Below are 18,995 nucleotides of genomic sequence, written 5' to 3' on the forward strand. Positions count from 1 at the left end.
TGTTTACATAGCGAATACAACATGTACACATGAAGCGAAAACCTTGTGCACGACTAGAACATGGTTGCAAGTGTGACATTGTGACCAACATGAAAAAGTTATTCGTTGAATGGTCAAGCAAAAAGGGTGCAAAGACTCACACTAGCCCGGGGGGTGAGCCTGAGTGCTTGCAAACATCAAGTAAAAACTTAAGGGAGGCTCCAAAATTAGATGCATGCCAAAATTTTGGAAGGTGTTACAGCCACTACAACACCAGGGTTAGATAATGTATCCCAAACTGGTTACGGAGGATCAAAAAGAGGCGCTCATGAGGGAAGTTTCTTTTGAAAAATTCAAAGAAGTATTTCATGCTCTCCATTCTAATAAAGCTCTGGGACCTTATGGATTTACCTCCGAGTTCTTTAAAGTTGGGTTCCACTTCCTGGGGGCGGAAATTCATGATCTAGTTGAAGAATCTCGTCAATCACAACAAATCTGGTCGGGACTCAATGCTTCTTCCTCATTCTTATCATGACTAAAGGAGCAGCAGTGGACCCAAATGGATTTAGGCCAATCACCCTCTGCAACGTCATTTATAAGATAATCTCCAGAATTCTAGTTCGGCGTCTCAAACCCCTAGAAGTCCATCATCGAACCCAAGCAGACATGTTTCATGGAAGGCTGACAGATTATGGATGGAATAATTACAATGCATGAAGTAGTCCACTCTTTGAAATCATCCCAAACCCCAGGTATGATTATAAAATTCTACATGTCTAAAGCTTACGACTGGCTAAGCTGGCAATATCTCCTTTATGTTCTTGATGCTTTTGGTTTCTCTCATGCATGGGTTTCTTGGGTGAATTCTTTTATTGAAACACCCTTTTACGCTATCATAGTCAATGACTCTCCCTCTCCACTTTTCTAGGGATATAGGGGATTGAAATAAGGAGATCATCTATCTCCCTTCCTCTTTTTTATTGCATTTGATCTAGGTGGCTCCAAAAACACTCAAAATTCAAAAATGGCTTTGGAAAAGCTCAAAAATAAAATTTACTAGATTGAACATAAACTAGGACCAGATTGTAGTACTCATCATCCTGATTCCAATGGCAGGAACGACACTCAAATACAAGTTAGTGTTCTCAAGGTATTCGCGGTCAAATTTTTGGCCAAACTAGGCCCAATTGTAGCTACTAATGAGGAAACATTTTGGAATTTTCCGCCTCACAAATTTCAGCCAGCGAAATGGGTGAACTTGTCACCTCATTAAATTGCTCAGTAAACCTAAAATTCAGGTCAATTTTTTTTAACTAAATTGGTTTATAAGAAATAAATTAAAAAAAGGAAAAAAAACTTAAACAAATTTGTTGGCAGACCACCAAACCCGCCAAACGAATGTCACATATGGCATTTTAAAAAAAGGGTGGGTGCCAATGGCAAACCTGCCACCTCAGCCAAAATAACATAGTGGTGTATCATATGTGGCAACGGTTATATATGAATCATGGTCAGCGATGTTTGAACCTACTGGGCCAACTGGCTAGCCCACCACCCAAACAACCCCATACCATAACACAACACCAAAAAACATTAATGCCATAACTACTAAACAACACCAATCCAAAACGAAACACACCAAACAGTATACCATGTATATAATGCTCCAGGACATCCCATAACTTTTAATGGTTATAACGAACTAGCTACCAAAATTTAAAAAAACTCAACACGCCATTTTTATGGGGGAGGCCCCATGGGTTTGACCTTGGGACCTCCACCCACCAAATATAAACATCCACTAATGACCCAAGTGACTTGTCTCATTTTTTCCACCTCAAACATTACTTACAACCAATCATTCATTGTCAAACAAAGGGTGGGGTGCGGGTGGGAGGCCGGAAAACAGAGAAGGTCAAATGGAGGAACGGAACCCAACGTTTTGGAACCATGAACCGAGGACGAAACCTTGACAAGGATGCCGAGGCGGAACCATGTTTGGCACATTTTTCAAGACAATATTTGCAAGAATATTCTTTGATGATGTGGAGTAATCTTTAGATTCTCTTGGGGCCAATTTTTCACAGTGACGGAATCATGTCAACTTTATACTCAAATGAACCAAAATTTCATAGGGAACATGGTGGTGTGGTCCATTTCCTCATATGAGTACCATAATTTCAGGTTGTCAATAGTGAGGAACCTTCACATAATTTTAAGGAATCTAAAAGATTCCCTTGGACATTGATTTTTGACACAGGCGGAATGATGTTGACTTTATAGTCATTTTCACAAAAGCAGGGAGCACAGTGGTGTGCTTAGAATTTCGATCTGCGCAACGAATTTTTTTCTCACATCTCCAAGAATGAATCGTTGGGGTAATCTTTGAGATTCCTGAGGGTCCAGATTTCTACAGTTTCAGAAAGGGGCCAAGGTTATAGTCATTTGACACGATTTCATGCCATGAATTCAATGGTGTAGTCCATTTCATCAGCAAAGCTTCACATTTTCAGGCCATCCCCGAAAGTGGAGGTATATGATGTATTGATGCCATGTTATTTTTTTCATTTGTTGAGATGATAATCTATTTTTTGAGATCCTTGTTACCATTATGTTGAAGGATACTTGTATGCCACATCATGTGATATTTTATTAGCTTGTCATGTTGAAGGAGGGCCTATATGAGTGGGAGTTCCTATATGAGAATCTCTCGTGGAGGGACATGTCACTCTAGTTTAGGGAATCTATCCTTGTCATGACAAAGAATGTACCATGTACTCATCATCATCTTGCACCATTTAATGAAGCGGTCTCCCCACTTTTGACATTGGGCTAGGAGATGTAACCCACATTGTGCGATCTCCATTATCAATGTCTGTGTATCCTTTTGATTGATGTTTGTTGAAATGTTCCATATTCTTTAAAGCATGCACATGTGGCTTTTCACACTCTTTCATATGAAATTTTGCTCACATCACATAAGTAAAAGTTCTTGGTTAATTCTAGTAGCTGAAGAGATCTCGATCAAGTCTAGTATCAGAGCGACCTTCTTGTTTATGTGAATTGCGAGTGTTAATGATAACTAGAGATTGAATGTGCAACAAGAAAGAAAATGGAGGATGATAGAGATCTCTATGAGGCCTTCTACATGATGTCAAAAATGGTGGACACAGTGTATGCAGATTATGAGGAGAAGATGGAAAGATAGGAATGGGAAAAAGAAATAGCAAAGGACAATGCTCCATCTACCCCCTCGAGTGAACATTCTTCTTCTTCATCATCTTCTCATCCTTCAACTGAGGAGATCAATTAGAACCTTCAAGTAGAGAATGATGAATTAAGGAGACTTCTACTAGAATAAAAAGAGGAGAAACAAAGATTTAAACTTCAGTTATGATCCACACAAGAGGTCTTGGAAAAATTGAAGCGTAATGAAGGCTCAGAGAAGCCATCATCACCTATTTCAGAATTTATAGCTAAGATAAACAATGTTGATCGTTATTTAGTTTCATTTTCAAATGATGTTATTTCTTTTGGAAATATGGAAGTACCCATTTTAGGGAATGGCATGAGACTCCTTACCAAGATGGGGTAGAAAGGAGGAGTACTTGGGGTTCATAGCCAAGGAATGACTCAACCATTAGAGGTTGTACAAAGGCTTCAATTTGCAAGTTTGGGGTACACTAACGGAGAGTGATTGAAATTAGAAAAAACTTCAAGACATTGTCAAAGCCATCAAAGGAAGAGGAAGATTGGAATACGTCACAATCCTCACATGACAATGCACATTATAGAGGAAGAGTTAAGGAAATCTATCATTGCCAGGATCGCACTAGAGACAATCAAGAAAGGTATAAAAAGTCTAAGTATTCTAGAGTACATTTTGATTACAAGCATATTGTTAACGATGATTAGAAATCATGGCGTAGAAACCCATGTAGTTTATGTGGTTATGCACCCACGTAGATTTTTCGGCTTGCATAACCACATGGTTCATAACCACGTGGTTGTTGAGTGATGGAAGAGAATGGCAACAAGAAAGAGGATGAGGTGTGAAGGGCCTTCTTCACATTAGGTAAATAATAAGTTTAAGCTAGTCTAGAGGAAGAAAAAAAAATTCAAATGTTGCAACATAGGTGGACATCAAAGAGCCACATGTTGGAGGCTCCATATAGAGTAGCATCTCAACTACAAAGAACCCATGCAAGAACCAATTGGTGAAGATTTTCAACAAGTGAATCTGCCACAGGGAGATGAATCATTCATTTTGATGAGTGAGAGATGTTTTATTAGATATGGTATCTTTTCATGGCCGCATTTTCTAAATCATGTGTTGCAATTCAAATTGTAAAAATGATGATATGTTTTCCATCACTTCTTAAAGAAACGATGATGTTTTTCTCTTCTTGTTAGTATTTGGGGTATTAGTTTCTCTTCTGATGTAAACTTGATCAAAGAGTGTGTCTTATAAACTCTTGGCAAGTATGGGGATGCTTAGGTCATGATAGGTCATGTAATTGAACATGTAGTTTGCAAAGATTGTACTACATGTTTGCAAAGGATTCAGGTGTTGGCTCATCACTTATATCTTTGAAGAACAAGGGTGAAGGAGAAGCAAGTGTGACTTGTCAGGACACTAATGGTGCAGACAATGTAATACAGTAGTTTCACATTATGTTCATGCTTTTGGAGGACTAAAATATCCTTAGTGGGGAGGAATGATCCAAGTGGCTCTAGAAATGCTTAGAATTCAAAAGTGGCTTTGGAAAATCTCAAAAATAAAATATTCTAGATTGAAGTGAAACCAAGACCAGATCATAGTGCTTGTCCTATTGATTCCAGAGACGTGAATGACACTCAAATTAGAATTTGTATGCTTAATATATTCACAGTCAAAGTTTTGGTCAAACTAGGCCTGATGGAAACCACTAACAAGGCAACAGTTTGGAATTTTCCGGTACACGGATTTCGGCTACTCAAACAGTCAAATTTGTCACCTCCTTAAATTCCAAACCCAAAAATTCGATCAAATTTTTTTAACTAAATTTGTTTAAAAAAAAATTGGTTGGCGTTAAGCATATTTTGATTACGGTGTTTTGTTTTGATTTGGAAAATTAGCCCACCCACCCAACATCTTACAAAGATTTCTTCCGTCTTTGTTACGTTTTTATTTCTCATCCTTATCACCACGCAATATCGTTAGAATTTTTATAAATGAACCAAGAAACTCAAACCATTCCCATTTCGTTAAGAGCAGAAGAAGATGGAGATCTGTAACGTTCCTTCTCTTTTTGGGGCTTTACTCTTCCTCTCTTCTTTTATCAGTGTTTTTCTCAGTCCCTCCATATTTTATTCCACCCTTCGGTTGTCAAACCATCGGCATGCTCATCACGGCAATGCTTCCAATGAAGAGGCTCTCCTTGCATTTCTCTTTGCAATCACCAACCATCCATCTCAAAATATAACCACTACATGGAAACAGAATGTTTCCTTCTGCGAGTGGATAGGTGTCATATGCAGTCGCCACAGACAGAGAGTGGTTTCACTCGATGTTTCATCCATGGAATTGCAAGGTACAATCTCTCCTCTTCTCGGCAATCTCTCCTTTCTTCGAAGACTTGATGTTAGCAATAACAGTTTTCATGGCCACATTTCCTATCAATTCGGAAATTTGTTTTGCTTAAAGAAGCTTTACCTTTATTGGAATCAACTCCAAGGTTCTATTCCGCCCACTCTTTCCCGCTGTCGTAGTTTATTGACTCTCTCAATGGGCCCTAACAATCTCTTAGGGAACATTCCCTATGAACTAATGTGTGATCTCCCCAAGTTACAATTATTAGGCTTACAGTATAACAACTTGACGGCTAGAATCCCCACCTGCTTGGGGAATATATCAACAACCTTCACGGAAGCGTACTCTCTCGGGAGTGTAACTCTCAATTCGGAAATACTTGTGGGTGACAACCATCTGACAGGACAAATTCCATCTTCATTTTCTACTTCACCAATCTTTGAATATTGGATATCGCTCGTAACTAGTTGAGTGGCCATATTCCCGTGGAGTTGTGCCGCAAGAGCATGCGCTTGACTCAACTCGATCTGGGATGTAATCAGTTGAGTAGCAACATTCCTGCTTCCCTTTTCAATTGTACGAACCTTCAAGTGCTTGACTTATCCGGTAACCAACTCCGCGGAATGATGCCAATCGGGTTGGGTATGTTGACAGAGCTTCAAATATTCTTCTTAGATTACAATCAACTGGTTAGCAACAACACTACAAACTTGCCCATTCTTACTACGCTTACTAATTGTTCTGCCCTACGACAGTTAGATTTAGCCAATAATCATCTTACTGGACGTTTTCCCTCTTCAGTGGGCCACCTCTCTAGGAAAATTGACTTGTTAAACTTGGAAAACAACAGATTAGTGGGGGAAGTACCTCCACTGACTCTTTCCCACGAAAAAGCAGCCATTTGATTTATAACCATGCAAACTCACTTCCAACAACAACACTAAACAGAAATGAATCGAACGTTCTCGTGAGGTGATGATATGCAACTCCACTATATGGAACGTTTCAAAGTGAAATTTTCTATTAGAAAGAAATTGTTTGCAAGATTTTATTTACAGGACTTCTCCACTCGTAAATTTTGGTGGTACGTTTAAGGAGGTCCTGTAACGATTGGCTTCATTTTTTGTGGAGGTGGGCCATTCAACGTTTTAAAGCCTAAAGTTTTCTGGAAATACTGAAATATTTTTACACTGATTTTTGAAAGCACGTTTAAACATGTCTTCTCATTATTGAATCCGTTGTAAAAAATTAATAAGCTTTTCCTCTTTTTAAAGACTCTCTTCAAGCTCCATTAGATTCTTCTATCCTTCACTTTCTTGGGTGCTAACAAAATGACTCCATTAAGCAAATGCAGAGAAGAACTTGGTCTTCATACTATTGATTTTATTGTTAGGTAGTTTAATTTACTTTTAGTACTTTCTTCATGTTCACCACGGTTCTTTCAAATAACGCATTCTCATTCCAAGTTGGTTACAATAGATTGTTTATTGTACTAAAAAGATCTATTCTGTGCCTCTGAGCTTAAATCGATTGCTGATTCCCCGAATATTTGGGAATCGGACGGACATGGGCACGGTAAAAAAATTGACTGCACCCATGTTCGTCCGATCCCTGAATATTCGGGAAAATTGACCCTGATCATGTCCCTCCGATTCCCAAATATTCGGGGAATCAACAATCAACTTAAAGATGACCATTTTGTGCCATAAACCATACAATATATATTTTGTGCAAAATAAGCTTGACACTATTCTTTTTCAATTGCATGATAGTTTTTTTACAAGAACTAAATTGTCCCTAATGAAATTATATGTCATACACAATGATAGCATTACAATGTTTTCTACCCTTGAACATTCATTCACCATTGTAGAAGCATCCTTACTTGGATTCACTACATCAATTTGTCTACAACACAAAGGTTTCATGACCTCTACGACAACCCATCTTGTTCTACAAATCTTGGCATCCTTTTATGGCCCTTTGCAATTAGTGTTCTCACATTCAAAGTGGTTTCTTTTTTATATAACCATGACATAGCTTAAAAATATATGTATAGGAGAAATATTCAATGAGCCTCATGCAAGTACTATGACCTCCATTTCAAAGTATGTAGAATTGCTCATTTTTTTTATTTTATTTTTTTTAAGCTTAAATGGATTTTTCATGGAATTTGATTTGTTTCTTAGTTTGAAAGATATCATTGATTGAAGTTGCATATGTTTGTAAAGTAGTATAGCCACATGTACCTTAAGTTCCAGGAGTGATTTTATCACTCCAAAGATCATTACAGAGAAAATATCTTACATCAATGGAAAGTTATCTTCAATACTTCAAATGGATCTTCGGCAAACTTTTATTTCATTACGTATAATAAAGCTTATCATCAAAGTTGCATCAGAGAGCTACATTGCAAAAACAAAAAATCAAGATTATGGGTCATCCACAAACCCCCATTTATGGATAAACCATACAAAACACTTCTCTAAGATTTCCTTGCCAACTCATCTATAGATCATCCACAAACCCATGATTATGGGTTAACCACACAAAAACCTTCTCTTCATTGGCACTTGGCACACTATAATCATGATGGTTATGAGTCCACCATAAACCGACAATTATGGGTTAACCATGCAAAACCCTTCTCTTCATTCGCTCATAGCATATTGTAATCATGATGATAGATTAAACATAATGGAGTCCCTCTTTTTTCTAGCGTGGGTGAATGATGGGGACAATCGTTTTCCAAGGCTTATAGTCTAAGTTTAGATGTATAAGTCATAAAGTCATATTTTTAAGTAAAAGGGAACTTGATTGATATGTAACGGATAGGTTCAAACCTAATCAAAGTTGAATTTATGAACAAGAAACCTTTAAAGAAATAGTAAATGTTGGGAAGGAGAGGCCCCAAAATCGGCCTCATTGCATGTAATGGTTCTTCTTAATGGAATCCTTCTCCTACAATTATTTCTCTCTCCTTTTTGTGACATATTTAGTGCTTTCATTTTTTGTGATTAATTTCATGGTGGACCTATATGTTTTCTCTCCTCTCCTCTCAAAATTCAAGCCTCTTGGATCTTAGTCCTTAATATCTAGATCACTTATACCTATATTTAATCGATAAAATAAGGAAATATTAAAATACATAAACAAGAATATTTTTTACCCAATTGGAATCCAAAACAATAAATCCCATACCTAATTCACAACTGCCTTGCAATATCAAAAGCTTTCTTCCCATTCCCACAACATTTTCACTTTTAACAAATGCAATAGCCTTCTTGTTGAATTTTGTTATCAAATTTTACTTCAATATCATCCATGAAAGCCTATCTATGTGTGAAATTCAACCAAAAATAAAAATCATCTAAAATTTTTCAAAACTAAAAAAAAACATAAATTGATATGAATAAATATTTAGGGTACTCCTTATTTGCACATTTACAAGTATAGAAAAGAAAACATGTTAATAGGTTTTTAGAGATATTTTCTCCTGGAAAACATATTGTGGTGTGAATTTTGTTGAATGAGTGAGCCAAATTCCATATGATTAATATTTTGTTCCTACATACATTATTCAATATAGATGGTTAGGATTAAAGGGAAACAAAATAAATAGAAACAATGATACATTTAATCATTAATTAACAATTAAATCATAAATATACAAGAACTAGAAACAAAATAGATAATGATAAGAAATTACTTTGTATTATCAATGGAGGAAGACAACCCGTATACTAGGAGACACAAAGGAAGATGTTGGGCTAGGGAATCCCCCTACTATATTCTAATGGGAGATTTTACTTCCTCCTCTTGTAAGATCTCTCCTCAAGTAGTGAAAAAACTCTAATGGTGGATGCTCACAAATTACAAAAAAATGCTATGAATATTTCATAGTTGTGGTGGATTTCTTCTCATGTTGCTATGTCTTACCCCAAGGTTCCTATTTATAAGAATTATCAGCGCTCTCATGTTTTTTGGTTTATTTAATGAGCTTGGATGCCATTGTGTTCTCCTCATACTTGTGGGATACATGAGAAGTCCTCTAGAGGCTCCAAGCAACTTCCTTTAAGTGTGTGGGAGCTGGAGGGCAGCTAGGAAAACTCATACTTGATTCTAATAGGATTTTGATGTTTCCTTCTGTCATTCTTTGAGGAAAGGTCACTTTCTATGGATTCACATAGCTATGAAAGAAATAGTCATGTAGATTCTTGTAAATCTCAAATCATGATTTTGTGCAGATTCATGTAAATCTAGAGTGGTGGTTTTATGCAGATCAATAAAACACAATTTGTAATGTTTAACCAGTTGTTGTTAGACTCCTACTTAATAGTGTTAGTGTTATAATTGAAAAATTGTGCACTCAAATAACTAGCAAGGGCACTCAATACCAAAAAATAGCTTATGTGGATGCACTACTGATTGTTGGAAAACATCAAAATTCAAGAAAACATAAATGTTCCTAACTTTACCATTTATTAAATTAAATTGCACAAAGTCACTTACACAGTTTTTCATGGAGCACTATGGTTGTTTCATTGATAGTCACATGGAACCATGAAAGTAACATCTCAATATATCGCAAGACAAATCATTATAAATGGAAAACCACCAAGTGAAAGGACAAGGTCAAAGAGCTCAATATCAAGCCTCTAAACCATTAAAGTGGAGTTAAGGAGCCTCCAAAGAACTCATCTTGTCTCCCACAAACTCACTCAAGGATAAAATATCATCAATGAGCCAAGGGGAGGAAATTCATGAGCTTGGGACTGTAAACATCACATCAAATGGGAGCATTAGAAGAGAAAAGTTCATAACAAGGTTATGTTGCCAAATTGTCTCATAATTAGAATTTCTTTGTGGTTTTGGAGCTCACCATTAGATAGTTTTCAAGGAACTTCTTGAGGAGAGATCATTCTTGAAAAAACACGAAGAAAAGGGTTCTTCTTTTAGGAGAGTCATAGGGTGCATTGTCTGATTCAACTCTGTTTAGTGTCTTTGGTTGATGTTGTAACTATTTCAGTCAAGAAATAAAGAGATGTATTGCTGCCCAACCTTCATTTTCTTGTTATATTTATTCTAACATTGTAACTCATGAACTTTCTTAGACGTAGTTACTTTGCTCATTTATTTTCCTTTGTTTCTTTCTAATCATTTGCTTGTTGGTTTGTGCAAGCAACAACAACCTTGGAATATAGTGGATTTTAGGACACATTTACTCCAAAATCCACACAACACTTAGGGGACCTTTATTTTATTTAATTGATGATGTGTTATAGGGATTCGGTGGAAGACACTATGAAAAGGGAAATCAACAGGAAAATTGAATGATAATTAGAAATTAGTGTATGAAGTGCGGCATAGATATGAAATTATTTGATATACACCAAGACACTGTAAATTCTAGGAGAAGTCAATGTGAAATAATTGACACATTATCTAGAAAAGGAAAAATTGAAAGACAATAAAAAAATGTCGAATGGGGTGCGCAAAGATATGAATAGACTGTAAATTTGATGAGAAGCCAATGTGAAATAATTGAAAGATTCGATAGAAAGGGTGACAATTCGGTAGAGAAATGAAGAAAGTGTGGGAAAATTCGTGGGTGTGCTCTATGAATTCAATAAAAATGATATATTGAAAAGATACATGTGCTGACTTGGTGGTCGTCCACAAGACAATTAGTAGTCTTCCATTAACAGAAAATGCTACGTACAACGATTTTCCGATGCGAAAAAAATTGTCTTCCACTAACAGGAAATGTGGTGTATAGTGATTCTCTCTTAGATGATTTGATGAGATGAAAAAAGGTGTGGAGAATTTCTTCGGTTGCGTGATATCAATTATCAAAAGAAAATAGAAATGTGGTTGAAGAAGGATGGGGATTGTGAAAAGAAATATCAACACATTCTCACGTCTAGCACTCTGTCATTTTTGAATGAATGTTATATCATCAAGAAAAAATGGAAAATTGCGAAGGTGTAGATTTTTTAGGCTCTCGAAAGTTGTAAGAAAATAAAAAACAGCAAATGGCCAGTTAGGCAGTTCCAAGAAAATATAGCATGGAAGTTATTTTAAAAGTTTGGTTGCAACGTGTCGTCAAGCTTATCAACCCCACCATAGAAACCTCCATCATACTAAACCAATTTTTTGGATGACGATACAAAGCTTCATTACTAATTTGGACATTTTGCAGCAATATATTAACACTAAGCCATTTACATTATTGATTTTGGTAGTAAGTTTTTATTCTTAAGAATTTAGTAGGGCGCGAGGGCTTGTCGTGGAAAGAATATATCACAACCCAACATTCTCCCACTTGTTGTTTTATTTCCACATGGGGCCAGAGGAGAACTTAGTCATTGATCTAGCCCTATAATGCCCATTTTTTCTCTACACCAAGAGAACTTCTCAGTGCTCATAGAATTTGTCAATGCATCAGCAGTATTCTTCAAAGTGTTCACCTTTACTAGAAACACCTTTTTTTCCTCAACCATATCCCTCACAAAGTGATACTGAACATCAATGTGCTTTGTCTTTGAATAATAATAAGGGTTCTTTGCCAAGAAAATTGCACTTTGGCCGTCACGAACTATCCTTATAGCTCGTTGTGCTAACCCCATACTTGAACATAATCTCTACAACCAAACTACTTCCTTGCTTGCATGAGTGGCTTCCATGTATCCTGCCTCTGTAGTTGAAAGTGCCACAATAAATTGTCTCTTAGTCATCCAACTGACTGCACCTCCAAATAGGTTAAACACATACGCACTTGTATATCTTCTCAGATCCAGATCTCCAACCCAGTTTGCATCAACAAAGCCATGGATGTCCAAAACTCTATCCTATCCTGGTCTTCCTTGGTAGCACAAACCATAATCACTAGCGCCACGCAAATAGCTGAAAGCCTATTTCACTGTTGTCCAATGCTCCTTCCCTAGTTTTGACATAAACCTGCTCAATACTTCCACTGCGTGTGCATTGTCTGGTCTAGTATAGACCATTTAATACATCAGGCTACTGACTTCACTTGCACATGGAACACAAGACATGTCTTCTTCCTCTTCTTGTGTCTTGGGACACTATTCAACAAATAAATTTACACCTACAGGAATAGGAACCTTCATTGATTTACTATCCTCCTTTCCAGTATTGTCTCGACATACTTCCTTTGGTTTAAGCAGATCTTCCTCTTTTCCCAGTTGCATTTAATTTCCATGCCCAAAATATAGTTTGTAGCACCAAGATATTTCATGTCAAATTTGGAGGACAATTGGGTCTTCAAATCTTGGATAATTTCGTTGTCATTTCCAACCAGAAACATATCATCCACATACAAGACCAGATAAATAACACTATCACCATACACACAGTGATCTTCTTTGCTTCTGGTGAAGCCAAGTTACAATAAAAATGTATCAAATTTCTAATACCACATCCTTGGTGACTGTCTTAACCCATACAAAGACTTTTTAAACTTGCATACCATATCTTTCTTACCCTTCACCGCAAATACTTTAGGTTGCTTCATGTAGATCTCTTCTTCTAGATCCCCATGAAGAAATATTGTCTTCACATCCATCTATTCTACCTCAAAATCAAAAGCAGTACCAACAGATTAAAGTAATCTAATAGAAGCTACCTTGGCAACAAGAGAAACAATATCAACAAAATCAATTCCTAACACCTGGGAATAACCTTTTGCTACCAACCAAGCTTTGTATTTCTCCACCTTTCCTTCTGCATTCATCTTCTTCTTGAACACACATTTGCTGCCAATGGGTTTCCTCCTAGCCGACAACTCCACTAGATCCCAAGCCTCATTTTTGTGCAAAGATGCCATTTCATCAACCATGGCTTCTTTTCAGAGTTTGTCGTCCTCTAAATTTGTTGCTTCATTCATAGTTCTAGGATCATCATTAGTAATAGATAAAGAAACATTTGAATAGAAAGCAAATAGACTATACCTTTTTGGTTGCCTTCTTTCTCAAACTGATCTTCTCACAACCAGAGTTTGTGGCTCTTCATCTTCTAATTCCTCTTTTACTGTAGTGTCTGATTCTTCCTCCTTTAGCTCAAACACTATCTTCTCAGGTTACTTTGGTAGGACTTCATGTTTAATAACATCTTTCACCTCTTTAAACACCACATCTCGGTTGTACACAACCTTCCTTGTTTCTGGGTTCCAAATCTTATAACCTTTTAAACCATCCTTATACCCAATAAAGATGCACTTTTTAGATTTACTATCCAACTTTGTTATTTTCTCCTTTGGAACATGTACATATGCATCACATCCAAATACCCTCAGATGTGAAAGAGAAGGTTTCTTACAAATCCATACCTCTTGTGGAGTCTTGTCCTCCAACGCTGATGATGGTGATCTGTTGACCAGGTAATATGTAGTTCCCACCGCCTCTACCCAGAATTGTAGTATACCTAGGAGGGATAATATGGGGTACAAAGGGAGGTATCCAAGGGAATAATGTAATAATAGGATGGGCCATAGTAATAAATAAGGTGGTTAACCTGTATCATGTAAGGGACCCCAAGTAGTTAGCAATAAGGTAATCAGATCATGGTATTAGATAGATGGTATTGAGGGAACCCTGGTAATAACCCATGGTATTGTATGTATGAGGCCTATATAGAGGCTAGAGACTCCCCACTGAGAAATTTCAAGGAATATTATATGAACAGGCATATGGCTTGTGGAGTGTTCTCCTTCCTTAAGGAGTGAATGTATGGTGTTGCCCTACCTTAAGGGTTTTATTAATAAAGTGAAGCATTTCTATCTGTTTCAATTTTTTTGTTTTATTGGGTTTATTTCCATTATCGTATATTTTTGGGTTAGATTCATAACAAGTGGTATCAGAGCACTTTCTCAGGCAAAGTGGCGAATTTTTTTTAAATTTTTGCAGGAATTTTTTGGTAGCGAGATTGCAGATCAGATCTGTATGTTTTGGTGCAAAATATGTAGAATCTAATTGTAGATCTGAGTTTTTTTTGAAAAAATACTCAATTTGAAAAAAAAAAATCAACCGAATCAGAGTCGGGATGAGGGAGATATTGCTAATTTAAAAATCAGTTGGGTTGCAAAACTTTTTCGAGGCGACAAGTTTGTGGAGTAGATTTGTACGTTATGGTGAAAAATCTAAAGAATATAATTGCATATCTAGATTTTTTGTGAAAAAATACCCAAGTTAAAAAAAAAAAATCAGTCGAATCGGAGTCCGAATGAGGGAGATATCGCTGATTTAAAATCAGTGATTTTTTCATAAATTTTTTGTGACGACGGGACAGTTGCAGTGTGGATCTGAAATTCCAATGTCTAGATCGGGATTTCTACCACATTGGAAGATGCAGAATGGTTGTTCCATTTCTGAAAACAGGTCATAATAGGGATTTTGAGCAATATTGACATAATTGTGGCCATTTCAATTTTTTGCCAAATTTTTTTGTGATGGTGGGCCTAGATCAGAATTGGAGGGACTTGTATAAATTTAATGGCTCTCATCCGGCCACATGGCTAGCACAAATGGAGAAATATTTCACATTGAATCACTTTAGAGATGATGCGACTCCGCTGAGTGTGGGAAGCATGTACTTGGACCACGCAACATGGCAATGGTGGCAGGGGCATTCTAAACGCTATCTAAGGACAGTTACTTGGCAAATGTTCGAAAAATCCTTTTGTGACCACTTTAACCCTAAATCTAATTTTGGGGACCTCTTACTAAGCTCAGACATACAAGCACACAACCTAGCAAAGATTATAATTTTACAGGAAAGAAGGAAACCAAGAAACCTAAAGGGTTACTTTCTATAGGTATCTCCTTATTGCAGGTTCATGGACTGATTCAGAAGGAGAAGATCATTGTGTCTATAAATCCTAGTTGCAAGCAAAATCTCATAAATGTCAATTTGGCAAAAAAAAATCAAGTGTCAGCAAAACACATTGAAAACACACAGGTTAATGATGAGGATGTGCAATTTTATAAATATTTGAAGCTTTCGATGGATAAGTATGTGTTGCATTGTGATTTTTATAATTCAGATATGGATAACATGGATGTTGTTTTAGGATATCCTTGGATGGAATCTGTGGGTACTGTCAATATTAATGTGCAGAAGAAATTCCTGAAGCTCTGGTATAAAAAGAAAAAAATTACATTGCAGGATATTTCCATTAAGACCCAAGCAGAGACTATGGAGGCAGAAGCACAAAGCTCTAATGACACTTACACATTAGATGATGAGCCTTTGATGGTTGACAATCAAACACAAACAGAGGCTGAAGTAGAAAATGTTACAGGTACTGATACATCAGATGAGGACTTAGTGGTTGAAGTAATATTGGAATATAAGAAACAACAGCAGGCACCACAACATGTACCAAATACCACTCAAGCTCCATTAGGTGGTGAATTAAATAAAGATACACTGTTGGTTAAAACTTTAGCATATCACCACCCACATCACCCCACAAGAAAACAACCAACAGGATGGCAACAAATTAGCCACAAAGACAACAACCCCGGCATGACAGATAGAGAGGAGCGATGATCCACCTACTACACATCAACACAGAAGAGCCGCGAGGGTCAGATTCCATCTCAAGCAAGCGAGGCACCAGTGAGATCGAGGGTTCACCTTTCTCTTGGATGGATAGATGCACATGCATGGTACCAATGGACTACTCTTTTGAGTAGATCTTATTATTTGTGTTCTTCCCATGTTTCGGAGACGAAACATGTTAAGGGGGGTGGAATTTAGTATACCTAGAGGGGATAATATGGGGTACAAAGGGAAGTACCCAAGGGAATAATGTAATAATGGGATGGGCCATAGTAATAAATAAGGTGGTTAACCTGTATCATGTAAGGGACCACAAGTAGTTAGCAATAAAGTAATCAACCCATGGTATTAGATAGATGGTATTGAGGGAACCATGGTAATGACCCATGATATTGTATGTATGAGTCTTATATAGAGGCTAGAGCTCCCCATTGAGAGATATCAAGGAATACTATATGAATAGGCATATGGCTTGTGGAGTGTTCTCCTTCCTTAGGGAGTGAATGTATGGTGTTGCCCTACCTTAAGGGTTTGATTAATAAAGTGAAGCATTTCTATCTATTGCGATCTTGTTATTTATTGGGTTTATTTCCATTATCATATATTTTCAGGTTAGATCTATAACAGAATTCTTGTCCTAACCCGGCACCACTGAGCATGCTTCTTGACCTTTCCATCAATGTCTTGTTCATTCTTTCTTCAACTCCATTTTTCTCAGGTGTGTATGGAGTAGTCTTCTGTCATGCTATACCACACTTCTTACAGAACTCTTCAAATTCCTTCTTGCAAAACTCTCCACCGTTATCTGTCCTCAAGACCTTTATCTTCTTCTTTGTATGGTTTTCCACCAGAGCCTTAAATTCTTGAAACCTGTCAAAGAATTCATATTTCTTCTTGAAGAAATATATCCATGTATTCCTTGAGAAGTCATATATAAATGACACATAGTTCACAGAATTACCCAGTGATGGAACTGACACATGTTGAAACACATCACTGTGCACAAGCTCTAATATCTGTTTCGCCCTCTTACCACCAGAGGGGAAACTCACCCGATTCTCTTGCCCATATACACAATTTTCACAGAAATCAAAATCAAGAGACTTATTAGACATACCTTTTACCATACCTTTACCATGAAGTATTCGAAGGCCCTTTGATGCCATAGCATGGCCTTTTCTCTAGAGAACACTAGATTTTCTGCTCCACTTTCAGGAACCACAAAACTATTGCACCCATCAATAAAAGTGCTACCTTTAAGCTCGTACAAAGTTCCAATCTGAATTCTCCGCATCAATACCAGTGCTCCCGAGCCATCTTGCAGGTATCTTTCTTGAACACTATTTTTACACTTGCATCATCCAACTTGCTTACAAAAATCAGATTTCTGGCCAATGCAAGAATATGCAGAACACCCGGAAGTGCTCTAATCCTTCCATCTTGCAACTTCAACTTGACTTTTCCGTGCCCAACAATTCTAGCCTTCCTTTCATTCCCTAAGAAGACATCACCACCTTCATATTTCTCATACTCGCAGAACCACTCTCTATGGGGAGTGATGTGAAAGGATGCACCTGACTCAATCAACCATGCCTCATGATTTACATGTGTACTTGAAGAAGAAGCCAAGTACACATCCCCACCTTCATCTAGGGTGGTTTTTACCTCTGCAGAAGGAGCAGTCCCTTTTGTAGTGCCCTTCCTTTCTGCATTTCCAACAAACCTTTACAGGTTTTTCTGTATATTTAGATCTCCCTATAGATTTAGATCTCCCACTCGAGCACTTATTTTTGTTTCTATTCTAGGACCGTCCTCATACAAATAAGGAATTACCATTCTGGCCCTCCATATTTTTCCATCTCTTCTCCTCCGACAATAATGATGAGACTATTTCATCAACATCGCTGCCTATTGCAACAACCAGACTATCCCACGAATCTGGTAGAGAACACAACAAACTATTGCACTTATCTTCATCTGAAATTTTAATATCGGCAGATAATAACTTACTTACCATAGTATTAAATGCGTTCAGATGCTCTGTCACCGAGTCTCCATATTTCATCCTCAGGTTGTATAAATTTTTCCGTAGGAACAATTTATTCACCAGAGACTTATATTGGTACAAATTCCCTAACTTGTCCCACAAATCCTTCGATGAAGCTTCCCATGATACAGTCAGAAATACTGAATATGAGACACACAATCGTATTGTGCTCTTTGTCTTCCAATCCAACTTCGCCCAATGTTCAACTAACATTGTCGTTGGTTTAGTACCCAGATCTACCGCGATCCACTGATTTTTATCTACCAACAGATCCTCCATCTTGAGTTTCCACAACTCAAAACTCTGACCATTAAATTTCTCCATCTCTATCCTTCCACTGCTCACCATCTTCTTTCACCACAAGAATCGATCCCGCACATATCCAACTGAACAGGGTCTACCACAGGCCCGAGAAAAAAACCCCTCAGCAACAAAGGTGTCCCTTTGAAGCCAAAATAGCTCTGATACCAAATGTAGGTTTTAACTCCGTACAAAAATTATCTGCATACAAATTCTAAAAACAGAAAATAAACAATGGCGAGAGCATAAAACACAAAACAGATATACACAAAGATTTTTCCCATGGATCCCAAAACTGGGACTACCAGATTGATTTTTCATTATGTTCCTATCAACATTATATATATATATATATATATATATATATATATATATATATATATATATATATATATATATATATAGATATATATATATATATATATATATATATATATATATCTATATATATATATCGAAGCATCCATGACCCCCAATCTATTAACCCTAGATTATAACATAACTGTAGTTCCC

The 18,995-nt window shown here is 37.0% G+C and overlaps 1 pseudogene; it reads left to right on the top strand.

The window, feature by feature from the left end:
• Positions 1 to 5,242: 5,242 nt before the first annotated feature.
• The window catches only part of LOC149173312 (uncharacterized), a 52,482-nt pseudogene continuing 38,729 nt past the window's right edge, over positions 5,243 to 18,995 (top strand).

The sequence above is a fragment of the Pinus tabuliformis genome, chromosome 4_2 (assembly GCF_031772625.1).
Source record: "Pinus tabuliformis cultivar Carrire ecotype Pingquan chromosome 4_2, CPIR1, whole genome shotgun sequence".
Lineage (NCBI taxonomy): Eukaryota > Viridiplantae > Streptophyta > Pinopsida > Pinales > Pinaceae > Pinus > Pinus tabuliformis.